The 21021-nt window shown below is 37.3% G+C and overlaps 1 protein-coding gene across 3 annotated transcripts in view; it reads right to left on the bottom strand.

The window, feature by feature from the left end:
• The window catches only part of ACER3 (alkaline ceramidase 3), a 171240-nt gene that overhangs the window by 87365 nt on the left and 62854 nt on the right, over positions 1-21021 (bottom strand). The gene's annotated exons all lie outside the window — the stretch shown is intronic.

A 21021-nucleotide genomic window follows, 5' to 3' on the forward strand; every position in this document is an offset into this window, starting at 1 on the left:
TAAATAAATAAATAAATAAAGTTAGCACTAAGGTTCAAGATTTCATTGAATTTCCTTCTGTTTTCAAACTGGGGACATTTAATGAAAATAACATTCAAAGTTAACTGGATTAATACTTCACTTTTTTCCTATGTGGTTATGTTCTTCATTTGATAAATGGTATGGTACCTTTTTTTCTTCTTTCGACTTTATTTTATTTTTATTTTAATGTTTATTTATTTTTGAGAGAGAGAGAGAGAGACAAAGTGCAAGTGGGGGAGGGGCAACACACAGAATCATAAGCAGGCTCTAGGCTCCGAGCTGTCAGCACAGACCCTGATGTGGGGCTCGAACTAATGAACAGTGAGATCATGACCTGAGCTGAAGTTGGATGCTTAACCAACTGAGCCACTCAGGCACCCCTTGACTGTAGTTTTTTATAGAAGTTTTAATTTCACAGAAAAATTTAACAGAAGGCACAGATATTTCTTATATAATAACTAACCCCCCATTGCCATGCATAGCCTCCCCCATTATCAACATCCCTAGAGGTGCATTTGTTACAACAAATGAATCTACATTAATACGACATTACCACCCAAAGTCCATAGTTTACATTATAGCTCACTCTCGGTATTGTACATTCTATGGGTTTGAACCAATTTATGACATGTACCCACCATTACAGTGTCCTAGAGATACAGAATAGTACAGTATCACAGAGATCTAGAATAGTTTCACTGTGCCAAAAATCATCTCTGTTCTGCCTATTCACATCTCCCTCCCCCCAACTTCTGGCAACCAATGATCTTTTTACTGTCTCCATAGTTTTGCCTTTTCCAAAACATCAGAGAATTGGAATCATACAGTATTTAGCCTTTTCAGACTGGTTTCTTTCACTAGTGGGCATTTCAGGTTCCTTACTGTTTTCTGTAGTTTGATAGTTCACTTCTTTATAGCACCGAATCGTATTTCATTGTCTGGAGGTACCACAGTTTATCCATTTACCTAATAAAGGACTTCTTGTTTGCTTCCAAGTATTGGCATTATAAATAAAGCTGAATTAAACATCTGTGTGATTTTTGGGTGGACCTAAGTTTTCAGGTCTTTTGAGTAAATATCAAAAAGCATAACACCTGACATATGGTGAGATTATGCTGAGTTTTGTAAGAAACCACCAAACTGTCTTCCAAAGTGGCTGTACCATTGTGCATTCCTAGCAGCAATGAATGACAGTTTGTGTTGTTCTACATCCTCAACGATATTTGGTCAGTGTTCTGGATTTTGGCCATATTAACATGTTTAATGGGGTCTTACTGTTATTTTAATTTGCATTTTTCTGATGACATATGATGTGGATCATCTTTTCATATTATTTTCCATATGAATAAGTTTTTTGGTGAGGTGTCTGTTAAGGTCCTTGGTCCATTTTTTAACCAATTGTTTCCTACTGTTGAGTTTTACACTTACATTTTGTATACAAAGAGTTCTTTTATATTTTGGATAACAATTATCGGATGTTATCTTCTGCAATTCATTTTTCTTTATATTCAATGTCAGGGTCCTTCTCCCTAATTTCTACTACTCCTGTTCTGCTTGATATAATTATATTTTTTGAGTATATGGAATCATAATATGGTTCCAAAAATAAAAATACAAAAAGGTATACTCAAGATATGTTTCCCCTCCTCTATCCTTTTAAGTATATACTTTTACACTCTGTATCTTTCACTCTTTTTTTTTTAATGTTTATTTGAGAGAGAGAAAGAGAGAGAGAGAGAGAGAGTGAGTGTGAGTGTGGGGGAAGGGGCAGAGACAGAGGGAGACACAGAATCCCAAGCAGGCTCCAGGCTCTGAGCTGTCAGCACAAAGCCCAACGCAGGGCTCGAACCCATGAACTGTGTGATCATGACCTGAGCCAAGGTCGGGCACTTAACCGACTGAGCCACCCATCCACCCCGACACTCTGCATCTTTTAAATCCTTTATGGGCTTTATGTTTAAAGCTTATGTTTTAAGTTGTAATAAATATCCATATGTCCATTTAATTGTGAATTACTGGGGATATATCTTCACAGAAAATTCTTTAAAATGTGAATGTTGAGTCAAAGGATAACTGCATATATAGTTTTGTTAGAAATTGCCAAATTCACCTACAAAAGTGTTTTATTCTCACCCGCAATGTATGAAGAGAGCCGATTTCTCCCACAGTCTTGCCAAAAGTGTGTTGTTGAGTATTTCACTTTTTGCCAGTCTGACAAATGAGAAATAATACATCGGTATAGTTCTCATTTGCATTTCTTTTATTATGAATGAACTGAGTACCTTTTCTTAAATATGTTAGTTATTTTTCATCTTTTTTGGAGAATTTTCTGTCTGTCTCTGACCACTTATTTCTATTGGACTTTTGCTCCTTTCTATCCTCAATATTTAAAAGTCATTTTTGCATTAGGGATATTAAAACTCTACCTATAGCATGCATCATAAATATTTTCACCAACTGGTCTTTTCTCTGGACTTTGCTTATAGTATTTTTTTTCCAAGCCGAAGTTTCTAATTAATTGGACATTTTATTTTATTATATCTGGATGTTATATCATAGTTTCCTCACACGCTGGATACAGAAGAATTCACACGTGTTTTCTTCAAGTACTTACAAGATTTTAGTTTTTATAATTAGGTCTCTGATCAATTTAGAGCTTACTCTTATGTATGATACAAAGTATACAGACATCTATTCTATGTTTCTCTAAATACCATTTATTAAAATATTCATCTTTGTCCCAGCAATCAGAAATGTAATCTTTATCATATACCAAAATGTAACACAGACTTCGGTCTACTTAGGACTTATAAAAAAAAATTCTATTTTACTATCTATTGGAATACAAGTACAATATACTATTTACCAATGCAGGTTTTATAGTATAATATACAGGAGGACCAGTATATCCTTTACCTATTCTTTTTCAAAGATTTCCTGGGTATCTTTGCATGTTTATACTGTCATATGAACTTTAGTATCCATCTGTCTTATTCTTATACCAGGAAACAACTTACCAGTATTTCTATTAGTATTATTTATTTCAATAAATTAATCTAAACATAACAGACATCTTTAAGTTGTCTATCCAGAAACAACTTTTTATTTGTTCAGATTGACTTTCATGGCATCAAAAGCATTTTAAAGTTTTTTCACACAGATTTTACATATTTCTTATTAAATTTATTCCTAGATATTTTATTTTGGGGGATATTTTAAATGGGGTCTTCTTTACTATTATATCTAATGGGATAATGTATGTATATATGAAGGCTATTGCCTTTTCTTGTTTTTTGTTTTTTAATAGCACACGAGTGAGGGGTGAGGGGCAGACAGAGAGAAGCAATCCCACGACCCTGGAATCATGACCTGAGCCAAAATCATGAGTCGGATGGTGAACCAACCGAGACAGCCAGGTGCCCCATGGATACCGCTTTTTATAATTTTAAATCTGATACCTCACCAAATAGTTTTTTTGTTGGAGTCAGTGTGAAAACTGATTCTCTAGGCTAGAGTTTTCAGAAACACTATGATGTCTGTAAACAGAGATAGTTTTCCTTCTTTCCCAATACTTAGGCACTTAATCATTTTCTCTGGTAGAAATGCATTGATTAATATCTCTAGTGCTTCCACATTGAGTAAAAATGCTGCTTTAGGACAGAGGTATGTATATTACCATGTTAAGGCAGCATCCATCAATTCTTATTTTCTTGAGTTTTCCTTTTTTTTTTTTAATTTTTTAAAAATATTTATTTATTTTTGAGAGAAACAGAGACAGAGCGTGAACAGGGGAGGGGAAGAGAGAGGGAGACACAGAATCCGAAACAGGCTCCAGGCTCTGAGCTATCAGCCCAGAGCCCGACGCAGGGCTCAAACTCTCAAGCCACGAGATCATGACCTGAGCCGAAGTCGGACGCTTAACCGACTGAGTCTTGAGTTTTATTTCTAGCCAGAAATGGGTACTGAATTTTGACAAAGGCTTTTTCAGCATTTATGAAGATAATCACATGGTTTCTCTTCTTGAATTTGCTACTATAATAAATTCTATTAATGGATCTCCTCTAAATTTCAATGATCTTGAGCCCTGGGTAACAAACTCCAGTTGTAATGGGTTGTTATTTTCCTACTATAGGGTCAGATTCTATTTACTATCTACTACTTTTTAAAATAAGAAATAGGGGGGCGCCTGGGTAGCTCAGTCAGTCAAGTGTCTGACTTCGGCTCAGGTCATGATCTCACTTTTTGTGAGTTTGAGCCCCACGTTGGGCTCTGTGCTGTCAGCTCAGAGCCTGGAGCCTGCTTCAGATTCTGTGGCCTCCTCTGTCTCTCAAAAACAAATAAACATTAAAAAAATTTTTTTAATAATGAAAAAGAAAAAAGAGAGTCAAATAAACTTAAATATCTTGCTTAATAACTCAAAAAAAGAAAAGTTCTTAAAACTAAAAGTTGTTTTGTTCATCACGTTTGGCACAAATTGACTTGACAGTAAAATATGACCTGACTGGACATAAGGCTATTTATAATAAATGTTTAGCCCAGTTAGTGTGACTATTCATGTTACGCAGCAATATGAATAGTTCACCTATGAAGTGCTGCCCCAAGCCTTGGTGGGCTTCGTAGGTAGACTGCAGTATATACAACCTATTAATTTTCTAAAATCCAAAAGCAATCTGGATTCAGAAATACTTCTGGTTCTAAGGAATTGAATAAGGACTTATTAATCTATATCAGTGGTATAATTGGAAGAAATTGCTTTAAAAATTGAGCGTAAGGGCTTTCTCTAACCTTTAGAGAATAAATTTCGTAATGATGCCTTCCATCAAGAGACAGAGTCCCAAAAATTTCATTATACTGCCTCTATTGTGCTCTATTTTTATCTCCTTTAATCACCCCTAAACCTTTTTCAGTTGGAAAAAGATTACAGGAAAAAATAATTTAGAAAATATGTACCTCCATATAATCACAGGAATATCAGAAGAGAGATTACCACAATATGTGGAACAGTTACTCAAAACATCATATCTATAAACTCAGGGTGACAAATAGGATTCATTAATCTTCAACAATTAGGAGTGGGGCACCTGTGTGGCTTAGTCAGTTAAGTGTCTGACTTTGGCTCAGGTCATGATCTTGCGGTTCATGAGTTTGAGCCCCACATCGGGCTCTGTGCTGACAGCTCAGAGCCTAGAGCCTGCTTTGAATTCTGTCTCTCTCTCTCTCTCTCTCTCTCTCTGCCCCTCCCTGCTCACACTCTCTCTCAAAAATAATAATAATAATAATAATAATAATAATAATAAGCATTAAAAAAATTCAAAACAATTAAGAGTGGCTGCCTGGATCCTAAACACCAGGTACAACAGGAAAAGTAGCTATACTCCACCAGAAAGGAGATACTGCTACTCTACACACTATTGCTGATTTCAAGTTTTCTGTATCTATATTCTCCTCTACTGCTTTTCTTCCTTCAGTCCCACCTCTGAGATGTAAACACTCAACGTGTCCCTCCTTCTCTCACATAGTATGCACATTACTTCCATTTCCTGTGCCCATTTGTGTTTAGTTTTAAAGCAAGTATTGATATATACCATTAAATTCACTCATTGTACATGTATGACTTTTTGAGTTTTTGTAAGTTTATTTTTATTCATTCATTCATTCATTCTGGGGGGGAGGGGCAGAGTCAGAAGGAGAGAGAGGGATCCTCATGGGACAGACTCCACATGGGCACTACAGAGACCAACACGGGGCTCACTCACACTCACAAACTGGGAGATTATGACCTGACCCAGATCCAGAGTCGGATGCTTAACCAAATGAGCTATGCAGGCGCTACTCAATTAATTTCTTTCTTTCTTCTTTTTCCTTCTTTATTCATTCTTCCTTCCTTTCTTTCTTTCTATTTTATTATTTTTTTAATTCACATCCAAGTTAGTTAGCATATAGTGCAATAATGATTTCAGGAGTAGAATCTAGTGATTCATCCCCTATACTTATCCCAACAAGTGTCCTCCTTAATGTTCCTTGCCCATTTAACTCATCCGTCTACCCACAACCCCTCCAACAACCCTCAGTTTGTTCTCTATATTTAAGAGTCTCTTATGTTTTGTTCCATCCCTGTTTTTATATTCTTTTTGCTTCCGTTCCCTTCTGTTCATTTGTTTTGTACCTTAAATTCCACATACGAGTGAAGTCATATCATATTTGTCTTTCTCTAATTTCGCTTAGACCGTCCACGTTGTTGCAAATGGCAAGATTTCATTCTTTTTGATTGCCGAATTACACTCCATTGTGTGTGTGTGTGTGTGTGTGTGTGTGTGTGTGTGTGTGTGTACCACATCTTCTTTATCCATTTGTCGACAGACATTTGGGCTCTTTCTATACTTTGGCTATTGTCAATAGTGCTGATATAAACATTGCGGTGCATGTGTCCCTTTGAAACAGCACACCTGTATCCCTTGGATAAATACCTAATAATGCAATTGCTGGATTGTAGGGTAGTTCTATTTTTAATTTTTTGAGGAACTTCCATACTGTTTTCCAGAGTGACTGCACCAGTCGGCATTCCCACCAGCAATGCAAAAGGGTTCCTCTTTCTCCACATCCTCACCAGCATCTGTCATTGCCTGAGTTGTTAATTTTAGCCATTCTGACAGGTGTGAGGTGGTATCTTGTTGTGGTTTTGATTTGTATTTCCCTGATGATGAGTGACGCTGAGCATTTTTTCATATATCTGTTAGCCATCTGAATGTCTTCTTTAGAAAAGTGTCCATTCATGTCTTTTGCCCATTTCTTCACTGGATTATTTGTTTTTTGGGCAGTGAGTTTGATAAGTTCTTTATAGATTTTGAATACTAGTCCTTTATCTGATATGTCATTTTCAAATATTTTCTCCCATTCCATCAGATGTCTTTTAGTTTTGCTGTTTTCTTTGCCGTGCAGAAGCTTTTTATCTTGATGAGGTCCCAATAGTTCATTTTTGCTTTTGCTTCCCTTGCCTCCAGAGATGTGTTGAGTAAGAAGTTGCTACAGGCAAGGTCAAAGAGGTTTTTGCCTGCTTTCTCCTTGGGGATTTTGATGGCTTCCTGTCTTATGTTTAGGTCTTTCATCCATTTTGAGTTTATTTTGTGTATGGTGTAAGAAAGTGGTCCAGGTTCATTCTTCTGCATGTTGCTGTCAAATTTTCCAATTTGCTGAAGAGACTGCCTTTATTCCATTAGATATTCTTTCCTGCTTTGTCAAAGATTAGTTGGCCAAACTAAATTTATCTTTGTAAAAATTTTATGCTTATTTAGTGTTTTGAGATGGGGGGGGAATAAAGAGAGGCAGACCAAGGCTCTGTAGCAGGCTCCACGCTGACAGCAGAGAAGCCAATGCAGGGCTTGAACACATGAACCGAGAGATCATGAATTGAGCCCAAGGTGGATGTTTAACCGACTGAACCACCCAGATGCCCCGAGTTTTTGTAAATTTAAAGAGTTGTGGGGGCACCTGGGTGGCTCAGTCAGTTCAGCATCTGACTCTTGGTCTCTGCTCAAGTCATGATCTCACAGTTTGTGAGTTGGAGCTCTGCATCGGGCTTTGCGGTGTCAGTGTGGAGCTGCTTAGGATTCTCTCTTCCTTTCCCTGGCCTCCCCCTGCTTGTACTTTCTCTTTCTCTCAAAGTAAATAAATAAACTTAAAAAAAAAAAAAAGTTGTGCAACCATCACCACAATCCAGTTTTGTGGTAACTGCAACACCCAAAGAAGTTGTTATACCCATCTGCAGTCAACATCCACTCCTACCCTAAACCCCAGGTAACTAATGATTTCCTTTGTATTTCCATGATTTTGTCTTTTCTAGAAATTTCATAATAGAATCATATAATTTATAAAGAATTTATATAATTTATAATAATTTACAAATCACATGATTTCATAAACAGAAGCATATAATCTGTGTTCTTTTGTGTTTTTTAGTTTCTTTCACTTGCCAAATGTTTCTGAGGTTCCTCCATGTTGTTACATGCATTAGTAGTTCACTCCTTTCTATTTTCTAATAATTTATGATATCTGCATTGATATTTGTATTAGTTCTTTTTTTTGGCATTTTTATCAGGTTTACATAACAATGTTGTTTGCTTCATAAAAAGGACTTGGAAATTTTCCTTCATTATGCATGCTTTGGAAAAATTTACATAATACTGGAACTATCAGGTCTTTGTAGTTTTCATAGAACTCTGTGAAATTATCTGGGTGTCATATTATTCTGTGGAGGAGTTCCTTGATAACTTACTCTATTTTTTACATAGAAATTGGTCTGTTCAAAGCTTTGTCTTTCCTGGGGTCAATTTTGGTTACCTATTTTCTTTTCTTTTTAATTATTAATAATTTAATTATTTTTCATTTACATCCAAGTTAGTTAGCATATATATGGTGTAACAATGATTTCAAGAGTAGTTTCCTTAATGCCCCTTACCCATTTAGCCTATCCCACCTCCCACAACCCCTCCAACAACCCTCTGTTCACTATATTTAACAGTCTCTTATGTTTTGTCCCCCTCTCTGTTTTTATATTCTATTTCCTTCCCTTCCCTTATGTTCATCTGTTTTGTCTCTTAAAGTCCTCATATGAGTGAAGTCATATGATATCTGTCTTTCTCTGACTAATTTCACTTAGCATAATACCCTCTAGGTCCATCCACATACCTGCAAAACGCAAGATTTCATTCTTTTTGACTGCTGAGTAATACTCCACTGTATATATATACCACATCTTCTTTATCCATTCATCCATTGATGGACATTTGGGCTCTTTCCATACTTCGGCTATTGTTGATAGTGCTGCTATAAACGTTGGGGTGCACGTGCCCCTTCAAAACAGCATACCTGTATCCTTTGGATAAATACCTAGTAGTACAATTGCTGGGTTGTAGGGTAGTTCTATTTTTAATTTTTTGAAGAAAGTCCATACTGTTTACCAGAGTGGTTGTACAAGTTTGCACTCCCACCAGCAGCACACAAGAGATCCTATTTCTCCGTATCCTTGCCAATATCTGTTGTTGCCTGAGTTGTTAATGTTAGCCATTTTGACAGGTGTGAGGTGGTATCTCATTGTGGTTTTTATTTGTATTTCCCTGATGATGACTGATGTTGAGCATTTTCTTATGTGTCGCTTTGCCATCTGGATGTCTTCTTTGGCGAAGTGCCTATTCATGTCGTTTGCCCATTTCTTCATTGGATTATTTGTTTTTGGGTTGGCAACCTACTTTCTTAGTACATTATCCAATTCTAAATTTATTTATACAGAGGTTTTAAATTTTAATTCCTTTGTTTCAATGGCTATTTCCCTTTGCCACTTATTATGTATGTTTATGTTTGCTTTTTCATTCTTAAGTTAGCTAGCAGACTTTTTCTTTAAAAAAAACACAAATTTTGCTACATTAATTAGTACTATGTTTTTCTGTTCTCTGTCTTGTTAATTTCTGTTTATGTCTTTATAATTTCCTCCCTTGAACTTTCATCAGCTTTACTTTGTGGTCTTTTTTCTTGCCCTTTGACATCTTAATATTTCACTCTTCTTTTTATCCCCCCCTTTTAAAAAAAATTCTTGAGGACGGAGCCAAGATGGTGGAACAGCACAAAAGTTTTTGTGTGTCTCGTGTCCATGAAATACAGCTACACCAATACTAAACCATCCTGCACACCTAGAGAACTGATCTGAAGATTAACACAACAATTTGTACAACCTGAACCACAGAATTCAGCAGATACACAGTGCGGAGAGTTGAACTTGGGGAGAGAGAAGCTGAGGCGGACAGGGAGCTGCTTTTGAGGGCGGAGAGAGGATGGAGACGGGATTGGGGTGGGGGGAGAATACAGGAAAAGCACCCCTCCCCAAAAGCAGCTGGACAGAAAGTGGAAAATTGGAAACAGCCGTAGGGACTAAACTAAAAAGGGAGAAAGGAGAAAGGAGTCTGTAACTCTGTTGCTCAATACCTGGTGGTGCTCTGGTGGGAAGGGTGAACTCCCAGGAGGAGAGTGGGGTCCAGGAGGTTCGTGAGCCACACAGGGAAAAGCAGTTCCACTACTGGAAGGACATTTGGTAGAGACTGCTGAGGCCACCTGGTCCCAGCAGACCCCAGAGAATGGCCACATTCGCTGGTGCTGGAACAAGGTCATTAAGGGTGAAGCCTGGTGCCAGATGTGTGTTGTGATTCTCCATAATCCCTGAAATGCTGCCACTACACTGGCCACAGTCTCTGGGCACCGGCAGCAGCATGGTCTCGCAAGCTTTCCTGGGTGTGGCGGGCATTCGGCCATTGCTTGGTGAGACCCTCCACAGAGGGGCGGAACGGGTCAAAGCCGCAGTCCCTCAGAAGTAAGGAGCCAAGGAAAACAGCTGCATCTGAGACAAAACTCTGGAGAGAGGTACTACCTGGGGCTTGGTCACGGATAGTGAAAATGCAGGGAGCGGACGAAAGCTGAAAACAAAGGAAGGGTGCACGATTGCTGATCGGGGAGAACAGAGTTCCGATACTAGAGACTGGGTAGCTGTGTGATGCCATTTACATCGCTCCCACGCATGCACATAATGCACCTACAAGCGTCACAACACTCCACCCCAGTAGGCTAGCAGCGCCATCTAGTGGAGAATGGAGCCGCTACACAGCCCCGCCAACTGGGCCAACCTTGCTCTTCAAGAACAGAAGTCTCACTGCCTGCTTAGTTTATGGACTATAAAGCGCTCATAGTCTGACTTCTAGGGGAGAACGAAGTAATTTCAGTCGTATTTCAATCTGTTAGCAAGTGAATCTATTCAATTTTCTTTCTTTCCTTTTTTTTCTCTTTTTAACTTCTTTTCTTTTTCTTGAATACAGAAAGAAAAATATTCATTTTTATTTTCAATTTTTATTAAAAATATTTTTAATTTTTTTAAATTTTTTACTTTTGTGTAAATTTTTTCAAATTCTATTTTGCTTCCATCATTTTCTTTCAGTCTACTTCAGTGTATTCACTTTTTCAAATTTCCAAACAATTTCCTTTTTTTTTCTTTTTTCTCTTTTTCGTTTCTTTTTTTTTTCTTGAATACAGAAAGAAAAAATTCATTTTTATTTTCAATTTTTATTAAAAATATTTTTCTTTACTTTTCTCTATTATATTCTTTAATTATGTGAAAATGTTTTCAAATTCTATTTTACTTCCATCATTTCATTTTAGTCTACTTCAGTGTATTCATTTTTTCAAATTCTCAAACGATTACCTTTGTTTTTCTCCCCCCTCTTTTCTCTCTAATCTATCAAACCACTTTCAACATGCAGACCAAAATACACCTGGGATCTAGCATCATTTATTCGATTTTGTGTGTGTGTTTAATTTTTAATTTTAATATTTTTTAATTTTAAGTTTTTCTACCTCATTAATAACTTTTCTCCCTTCAAAATGATGAAACGAAGGAATTTACCCCAAAAGAAAGAGCAGGAAGAAACAACAGCCGGGGACTTAACCAACACAGATAACAAGCAAGATGTCTGAACCAGAATTTAGAATCATGATAATAAGAATACTAGCTGGAGTCAAAAAGAGATTAGAATCCCCCTCTGCAGAGATAAAAGAAGTAAAAACTAGTCAGGATGAACAAAAAATGCTATAACTGAGCTGCAATCACGGAAGGATGCCGCAGCGGCAAGGACAGATGAGGCAGAACAATCAGTGATTCAGAGGACAAACTTATGGAGACTAATGAAGCAGAAAAAAAGTGGGAGATTAAGGCAAAAGAACACGATTTAAGAATTAGAGAAATTAGTGACTCATTAAAAAGAAATAACATCAGAATCACAGGGGTCCCAGAAGAGGAAGAGAGAGAAATAGGGGTAGAAGGGTTATGTGAGCAAATCATAGCAGAAAACTTTCCTAAGCTGGGGAAAGACACAGACATCAAAATCCAGGAAGTACAAAGGACTCCCATTATATTCAACAAAAACTGACCATCAACAAGGCATATCATAGTCAAATCCACAAAATACTAAAGCAAGGAGAGAATCATGAAAGCAGCAAGGGGAAAAAAAGTCCTTAACCTACAAGGGAAGATAGATCAGGTTTGCAGGAGACCTATCCACAGAAACTTGGCAGGCCAGAAAGTGGCAGGATATATTCAATGTGCTGAATCAGAAAAATATGCAGCCAAGAATTCTTTATCCAGCAAGGCTGTCATTCAAAATAGGAGGAGAGACAGAAAGTTTCCCAGACAAACAAAAATTAAAGGAGTTCATGACCACTAAACCAGCCCTGCAAGTATTTTAAGGGGGACTCTCTGAGGGGAGAAAAGATGAATGCATACATATATGTATGTATATATATATATATGTAAATACCAAAAGCAACAAAGATTAGAAAGAACAGAGAACACCACCAGAAACTCCAACACTACAAGTAACATAATGGCAATAATATCATATCTTTCAGTATTCACTCTAAACATCAATGGACTCAGTGCTCCTATCATAAGACATAGGGTAAAAGAATGGTTAAGAAAAAAAGATCCATCTATATGCTGTTTACAAGAGACCCACTTTAGACCTAAAGATACCTTCAGATTGAAAGTGAGGGGATGGAGAACCATCTATCATGCTAATGGTCACCAAAAGAAAGCCAGAGTATCCATACTTGTATCAGACAATCTAGACTTTAAAATAAAGACTGTAACAACAGATGAAGAAGGGCATTATATCATAATTAAGGGGTCTATCCACCAAGAAGATCTAAGAACTGTAAACATTTATGCGCCAAATGTGAGAGTACCCAAATATATAAATCAATTAATCACAAACATAAAGAAACTCATCGACAGTAATATCGTAATAGTAGAAGACTTCAACACCCCACTCACAGCAATGGACAGATCATCTAATCAAAAAATCAACAAGGAAACAATGGCTTTGAATGACACACTGGACCAGATGGACTTAACAGATACATTCAGAACAATTTCATCCTAAAGCAGCAGAATATACATTCTTCTCCAGTGCACATGGAACATTCTCCAGAATAAACCATACACTGGGACACAAATCAGCCCTAAGCAAGTGTAAAAAGATCGAGATCAGGGGCGCCTGGGTGGCTCAGTCGGTTAAGCGTCCGACTTCAGCTCAGGTCGTGATCTTGCGGTCTGTGGGTTCGAGCCCCACGTCGGGCTCTGTGCTGACAGCTCAGAGCATGGAGCCTGTTTCGGATTCTGTGTCTCCCTCTCTCTGACCCTCCCCCATTCATGCTCTGTCTCTCTCTGTCTCAAAAATAAATAAAGGTTAAAAAAAATTTTTAAAAAAAAGATTGAGATCATACTGTGCATATTTTCAGACCACAATGCTATGAAACTCGAAAATCAACCACAAGAAAAAATTTGGAAAGGTAAATAATACTTGGAGACTGAAGAACATCCTACTAAAGAAAGAATGGGCTAACGAAGAAGTTAAAGAGGAAATTAAAAACTATATGGAAGCCAATGAAAATGATAACACCACAACCCAAAACCTCTGGGACGCAGCAAAGGTGTTCATAAGAGGAAAGTATACAGCAATCCAGGCCTTCCTAAAGAAGGAAGAAAGATCTCAGATACACAACCTAACCTTACGTCTTAAGGAGCTGGAAAAAGAACAGCAAATAAAACCCAAAACGAGAATAACACAGGAAATAATAAAGATTAGAGCAGAAATTAATGCTATCGAAACAAACAAAAAACAGTAGAACAGATCAATGAAACCAGAAGCTAGTTCTTCGAAAGAATTAACAAAATTGATAAACCACTAGCCACTTTGATCAAAAAGAAAAGTACCCAAATAAATAAAATCAAGAATGCAGAGGAGAGATCACAACCAACAGAGCAGAAATAGAAACAATAATAAGAGAATATTATGAGCAATTATACGCCAATAAAATGAGCAATCTGGAAGAAATGGACAAATTCCAGAAACATATACACTACCAAAACTGAAACAGGAAGAAATAGAAAATTTGAACAGATCCATAACCAGTAAGGAAACAGAATTAGTAATCAAAAATCTGCCAAAACACAAGAGTCCAGGGCCAGATGGCTTTCCAGGGTAATGCTACCAAACATTTAAGGAAGAATTAACACCTATTCTCTTGAAGCTGTTCCAAAAAACAGAAATGGAAGGAAAACTTCCAAACTCATTCTATGAAGCCAGCATTACCTTGATACGAAAACCAGAGACCCCACTAAAAGGGAGAGCTACAGACCAATTTCCCTGATGAACATGGATGCAAAAATCCTCAACAAGATATTAGCCAACCGGATCCAACAATACATTAAAAAAATTACTCGCCACAACCAAGTGGGATTTATATCTGGGATGCAGGGCTAGTTCAATATCCGCAAAACAATTAACGTCATTTATCACATCAATAAAAGAAAGGACAAGAACCACATGATCCTCTCAATAGATGCAGAGGAAGTGTTTGACAAAATACAGCATCCTTTCTCGATAAAAACCCTCAAGAAAGTAGGGATAAGAAGGCTCAGACCTCGAGATCATAAAAGCCAAACACAAAAGACCCAACACTAATATCATCCTCAATGGGGAAAAACTGAGAGCTTTCCCCCTAAGGTCAGGAACAAGACAGGGATGTCCACTCTCGCCACTGTTATTCAACATAGTATTGGAAGTCTTAGCCTCTGCAATCAGACAACACAAAGAAATAAAAGGCATCCAAATTGGCCAGGAGGAGGTCAAACTCTCGCTCTTCACAGATGACATGATACTCTATATGGAAAACCCAAAAGATTCCACCAAAAAACTGCTAGAACTGATTCATGAATTCAGCAAAGTTACAGGATATAAAATCAATGCACAGAAGTCAGTTGCCTATACACAAACAATGATGCAACAGAAAGAGAAATCAAGGAATCGATCCCATTGACAACTGCACCAAAAAACATAAAATACCTACGAATAAGTCTAACCAAAGAGGTGAAAAATCTATACACTGAAAACTATAGAAAGCTTATGAAAGAAACTGAAGAAGACATTAAAAACTGGAAAAAGATTCCATGCTCCTGGATACGAAGAACAAATATTGTTAAAATGTCGATACTACCCAAAGCAATCTACATATTCAATGCAATCTCTATCCAAATAACACCAGCCTTCTTCACAGAGCTAGAAGAAATAATCCTAAAATTTGTATGGAACAACAAAAGACCCCTAATAGCCAAAGCGATCTTGAAAAAGGAAACCAAAGCAGGAGGCATCACAATCCCAGACTTCAAGCTATACTACAAAGCTGTAATCATCAAGACAGTATGGTACTGGCACAAGAACAGACACTCAGATCAATGGAACAGAATAGAGAACCCAGAAATGGACCCACAAACGTATGGCCAACTAATCTTTGACAAAGCAGGAAAGAATATCCAATGGAATAAAGACAGTCTCTTCAGCAAGTGGTGCTGGGAAAACTGGACAGCAACATGCAGAAGAATGAACCTGGACCACTTTCTTACACCATACACAAAATAAACTCAAAATGGATGAAAGACCTAAACATAAGACAGGAAGCCATCAAAATCCTCAAGGAGAAAGCAGGCAAAAACCTCTTTGATCTTGGCTGCAGCAACTTCTTACTCAACACGTCTCTGGAGGCAAGGGAAACAAAAGCAAAAATGAACCTCATCAAAATAAAAAGCTTCTGCATAGCGAAGGAAACAATCAGGAAAACTAAAAGGCAACTGACAGAATGGGAGAAGATATTTGCAGATGACATATCGGATAAAGAGTTAGTATCCAAAATCTATAAAGAACTTATGAAACTCAACTCCCAAAAAACAAAGAATCCAGTGAAGAAATGGGCAAGAGACATGAATAGACATTTCTCCAAAGAAGACATCCAGATGACAAACCAACACATGAAAAAATGCTCAACTTCACTCATCATCAGGGAAATACAAATCAAAACCACAATGAGATACCACCTCACACCTGTTAGAATGGCTAACATTAACAAGTCAGGCAACAACAGATGTTGGTGAGGATGCGGACAAAGAGGATGTCTTTTGCATTGTTGGTGGGAATGCAAGCTGGTGCAGCCACTCTGGAAACCAGTATGGAGGTTCCTCAAAAAACTAAAAACAGAACTACCCTACAACCCAGCAATGCAATACTAGGTATTTATCCACGGGATACAGGTGTGCTGTTTCAAAGGGACACATGCACCCCAAAGTCTATAGCAGCACTATCAACAATAGCCAAAGTATGGAAAGAGCCCAAATGTCCATCGATGGATGAATGGATAAAGAAGATGTGGTATATATAAAAAATCGAGTATTACTTGGCAATCAACAAAAATGAAATTCTGCCATTTGCAACTACATGGATGGAACTGGAGGGTATTAAGCTAAGTGAAATCAGTCAGTCAGAGAAAGACAAATATCATATGACTTCACTCATATGAGGACTTTAAGAGACAAAACAGATGAACATAAGGGAAGGGAAACAAAAATAATATAAAAACAGGGAGGCAGACAAAACAGAAGAGACTCATAAATATGGAGAACAAATAGGGTTACTGGAGGGGTTGTGGGAAGGGGGATGGGCTAAATGGGTAAGGGGCACTAAGGAGTCTACTCCTGAAATCATTGCTGCACTATATGCTAACTAATTTGGATGTAAATTTAAAATAAATAAATAAATAAATAAATAAATAAATTAATTAATTAAATAAATTAAATAAAATTAAAAATTAAAAAAAAAAAATTCTTTCGGGGGCTCCTGGGTGGCTCAGTTAATTAAGCGTCCAACTCTTGGTTTCAGCTCAGGTCATGATTTCACTGTTTGTGAGTTCGAGTCCCAAATCAGGCTCTACTCTGACAGTGTGGAGCCTGCTTGGGATTCTCTCTCTCTCCTGGCTCTCTCTGCTCCTCTTCCGCTCACACATGTGCGTGCGCTCTCTCTCTCAAAATAAAAAAAATTAAAAAATTAAAATAAATTATTTCAGTACATAGGAAAGAGCTTTTTTTGTTGTTGTTCTAGTGTTTCTTTTGTACTTATGCATATTTTATAGTACCCTCTGTCCCCCTTTCTTTTCTTACTTGACCTTTTACAATCTGATTTGTTACTTTTAAATCATATTCCTTAATACTCAACTTGCCACCTAGGCAATAGTCAACAAACTTATTCTACTTTGTCCTTTCCATCTCTCATTAAAAAATTGCACTCTCGGGGCGCCTGGGTGGCTCAGCAGGTTAAGTGTCTGACTCTTGATTTTTGGTTCAGGTCATGATCTCACAGTTTGTGAGTTTGAGCCCCGCATCCAGCTGTGCACTGACAGATATATTAAATATATAAAAGGCTCATCATTACACATTTTGCTAACATTTTCCCAGTGTTCTCTCTTAGTTGGATGAACATCATTCTCTAGTACAATGCAGTCAGCAAAACTTTCTGTGATGATAGAGACATTCTATATCTGCATTGCCCAATAGGGTAGCCACCAGCCACATATAATGAGCACTCAAAATGTGGCTAGTGTGACAGAGGAACTGAATTTTACATTTTATTTAATTTTAGTTAATTTACATTTAAATTGCCACATGTAGGGGCGCCTGGGTGGCGCAGTCGGTTAAGCGTCCGACTTCAGCCAGGTCACGATCTCGCGGTCCGTGAGTTCGAGCCCCGCGTCGGGCTCTGGGCTGATGGCTCAGAGCCTGGAGCCTGCTTCCGATTCTGTGTCTCCCTCTCTCTCTGACCCTCCCCCGTTCATGCTCTGTCTCTCTCTGTCTCAAAAATAAATAAAAACATTAAAAAAAAAATTAAAAAAATAAATTGCCACATGTGGACAATAGCTACTAAATTCATGCAGTGCTCATGGATTCATCAAGAAGGAGTCCTGTATAGAGGTGAGAGTACTTGCATATTTAAAATTATCTTTCTATAACCTGGATACCTAAAAAATAAACTTGATTGTAATATAAAATCCATGCCTTACACTAAAAATGCTGTTCTACTGGTGCCTTTGTATGTTGCTGATGAAGTCTAATGCCAGCCTGATTTATTTGCCTAAGTCAGTAACCTGGTCTTTTTCACTAGCGTTTTAAGAATTTTTTTTTATTTTTAAAATCCAGTAGTTTTACTGAGGCTATGTTTCAGAATTAACCATTGCAAGTCAGTTTTAAGAGGTAAAAATGGTCCTTTTAATATGCAGGTTCATTTCTTTCTTATTTCTAAAAAGTTTCTTCAGTTATAGTTTTAAATATAAGTTGTTTCACTGTTTTGTTTTTCTTCTCCAGGGAATCCAATTATGTGTTTGAGATCTTTGCTGAGTCTATTCCATTTCAATCACTTTCTCTCTGACACTTTTTCTTTTTTTCTCAATGTTTATATTTATATTTATTTTTGACACAGAGACAGAGCATGAGTCGGGGAGGGGCAGAGAGAGAGGGAGACATGGAATCGGAAGCAGGCTCCAGGCTCTGAGTTGTCTGCACAGAGCCTGACGTGGGCTCAAACTTGTCAACCATGAGATCATGACCTGAGTCAAAGTCGAACACTCAACCAACTGAGCCACCCAGGTGCCCCTCTCTGACACTTTTTCTTTATCTCATTTTCATTATTTTGCTTATTTCTTGGCCTTCTTAAATAGCCCTTATTAAATATTCAACACATTGTAAGTCAGCTTTAATACCTTTCCTTTCCTAAGTTTAATCAATTCTAATTTTATTTCTTTTGGGAGAAGAGAATGTTACTAGTTTTTAAATTTTTGATTCATTTGTTTGAGACTACTTAATTCATTTTGGAGTTTTATGCTACAGTTTCTTTCTGCTTTGTAATTAGTTGTGGGGGAAGAATGTACATAAGCCAAAAAAATTTTGATTCTCATTTTCTCTTTTCTTTTTACAGTAATTTTGTATGGACTGCTTCTTTTGGCCCATTTTGTGGAAAGAGTAAAGTTTGGGTGGCTTAAGAAATTCCTAGTTCAAGACTGCCCCCTTCTGTCAGAATAGTAAGGTTCAGTGTCCTTTTTCATATACTTATTCGAGGGCAGGGCAGTTGAGGGGGGCAGGTCTGATGTGTTTAATATTTTTTTTGTTTCTATAGAATCTTAATTCCTCCCTCTAGCTTCCTTCTTTCCCTTCACTGATCCCTCCCCCACTGTATTTATCTCTTTACCATAAGTGGTACCTTTCTAAAAATGCCACCCTAGGTCTTACACACTTTCAAGTCCTTTACCTTTAACTGGTACTGTGATCTACCAGACCCTAGACTGCTTTCAGCAATTTTGGATTTATTGTGAAGCTTCCACTTTCTGTTTGTTTGTTTTGTTTTGCTTTGCTTTCCAAACTCAGGCTCTCAACCCCTCTCCTCTTTTCCATGCAGTTTTTCAAACCCCAAGCCTAAAACATCAAAAGATACTTCTGTTGGAATCTGGTGGGGTTTTTTCTTAATTTAAAAATAATTTGAAGTTCATAGTATTCGTTCTCTCACAGTAGAGCTGAAAGTATCGATTAAGTGTGGTTTTATTTTCCTTTTTAATCTGTATGGTCTTCTGGGAGGATAAGTGGACAAATTCTAATTTAGGAGGCCACCATTGTCCCAGGGGAACCTGGAAGTCCCTTGAATCTTTTTATTCTTATTGTTATTACTGATTGTGATTTGTCAGTATTTTATAAACATTCTTTTCTTAATTTTCTATTTATTTTTTATTTTTTAAATGTTTATTTATTTTGGAGAGAGACAGCGCAAGCAGGGGAAGGGCAGAGAGAGACAGACAGACAGACAGACAGAATCCAAAGCAGGCTCCATGCTCTGAGCTGTCAGCACAAAGCCTGCTGTGGGGCTCAAATCCACAAACCGTCAGATCATGACCTCAGCCGAAGTTGGATGCTTAACTGACTGAGCCACCCAGGTGCCTCAACATTCTCTCTCTTTTTTTTTTTTTAGTTTATTTTTTTGAGAGAGAGAGTACCTGCGCATGATTGGAGGAAGGGCAGAGACAGAGAATCCCAAACAGGCTCTGTGCTGACAGCCTAGGCAGGCTTGATCTCACAACCATGAGATCATGACCTGAGCCAAAATCAAGAGTCAGATGCTTAACCAACTGAGCCAACCAGGAGCCCCATATTTTATAAACATTCTTAACACATCTCAGGAAGTAAAGCAAAGAGCTAAGTTTGTGGACAAGTCTTCCGTCTGAAGTAACTTTCTTAAACCAAGTAACTTTCTTAAAACATCAAGCATACAAGAAACAGATTCAGAAATTAAAGTCTCTCATATTCAATCTAATTATGGTAAAATCTGGTAGGATACATTCTATCTTATAGTTTTGTACTAATTAGAAGTCCTTTCTGCCTATGTATAAATAATACCTACTTTGGGCTAAAACAAACGAAATTGTGTTTAGAAGGTTATATAAAAGAAATAAACCAGAAATCAACTTTCTTTCTTATTTTTGTCTTTATGATGATAATGCAAGAACATGACAGATTTTCTGATCTTACATTCTGGTAAAGTTCATTTATCCATCTATTCAACACTTATTGAGGACCACTAAACTGCCAGTCACCGGGACACAAAGATAACTAAGGGACAGTCCCTGACTCACAGACAAGTAGAGAAATATGAGTAAGTTGCAGTAAGTACAATACCCTTTATAAAATGTTCGAAAATATGCAAACCATACTATACATACTTTTAAGTGTACATATATATGTAGTATAAATACAAAGCCAAGTGAGAAAATTATAATCAAATTAAGTATAGAGGTTAACTCTGGGAGGGTGAGGGGAATAAAATCAGGCAGGAATACAAATATAGCTTCAATTTCATCCATGGTAGTTTATTTAATAAATAAAAAGATCTGAAACAAATATTGCAAAGTACTAAGACCTGACAAAGCTGGGTGGGTGGTAAGATATCATGGGTATATTTGTTATCTCTATTCTGTATGCTTGAAATAATTTAATTTTTAAAAAACTATTCAAAATGCAGTTCAATTTGGGGCACCTAGGTGGCT

Source organism: Leopardus geoffroyi, chromosome D1 (assembly GCF_018350155.1).
Source record: "Leopardus geoffroyi isolate Oge1 chromosome D1, O.geoffroyi_Oge1_pat1.0, whole genome shotgun sequence".
Classification (NCBI taxonomy): Eukaryota; Metazoa; Chordata; class Mammalia; order Carnivora; family Felidae; genus Leopardus; species Leopardus geoffroyi.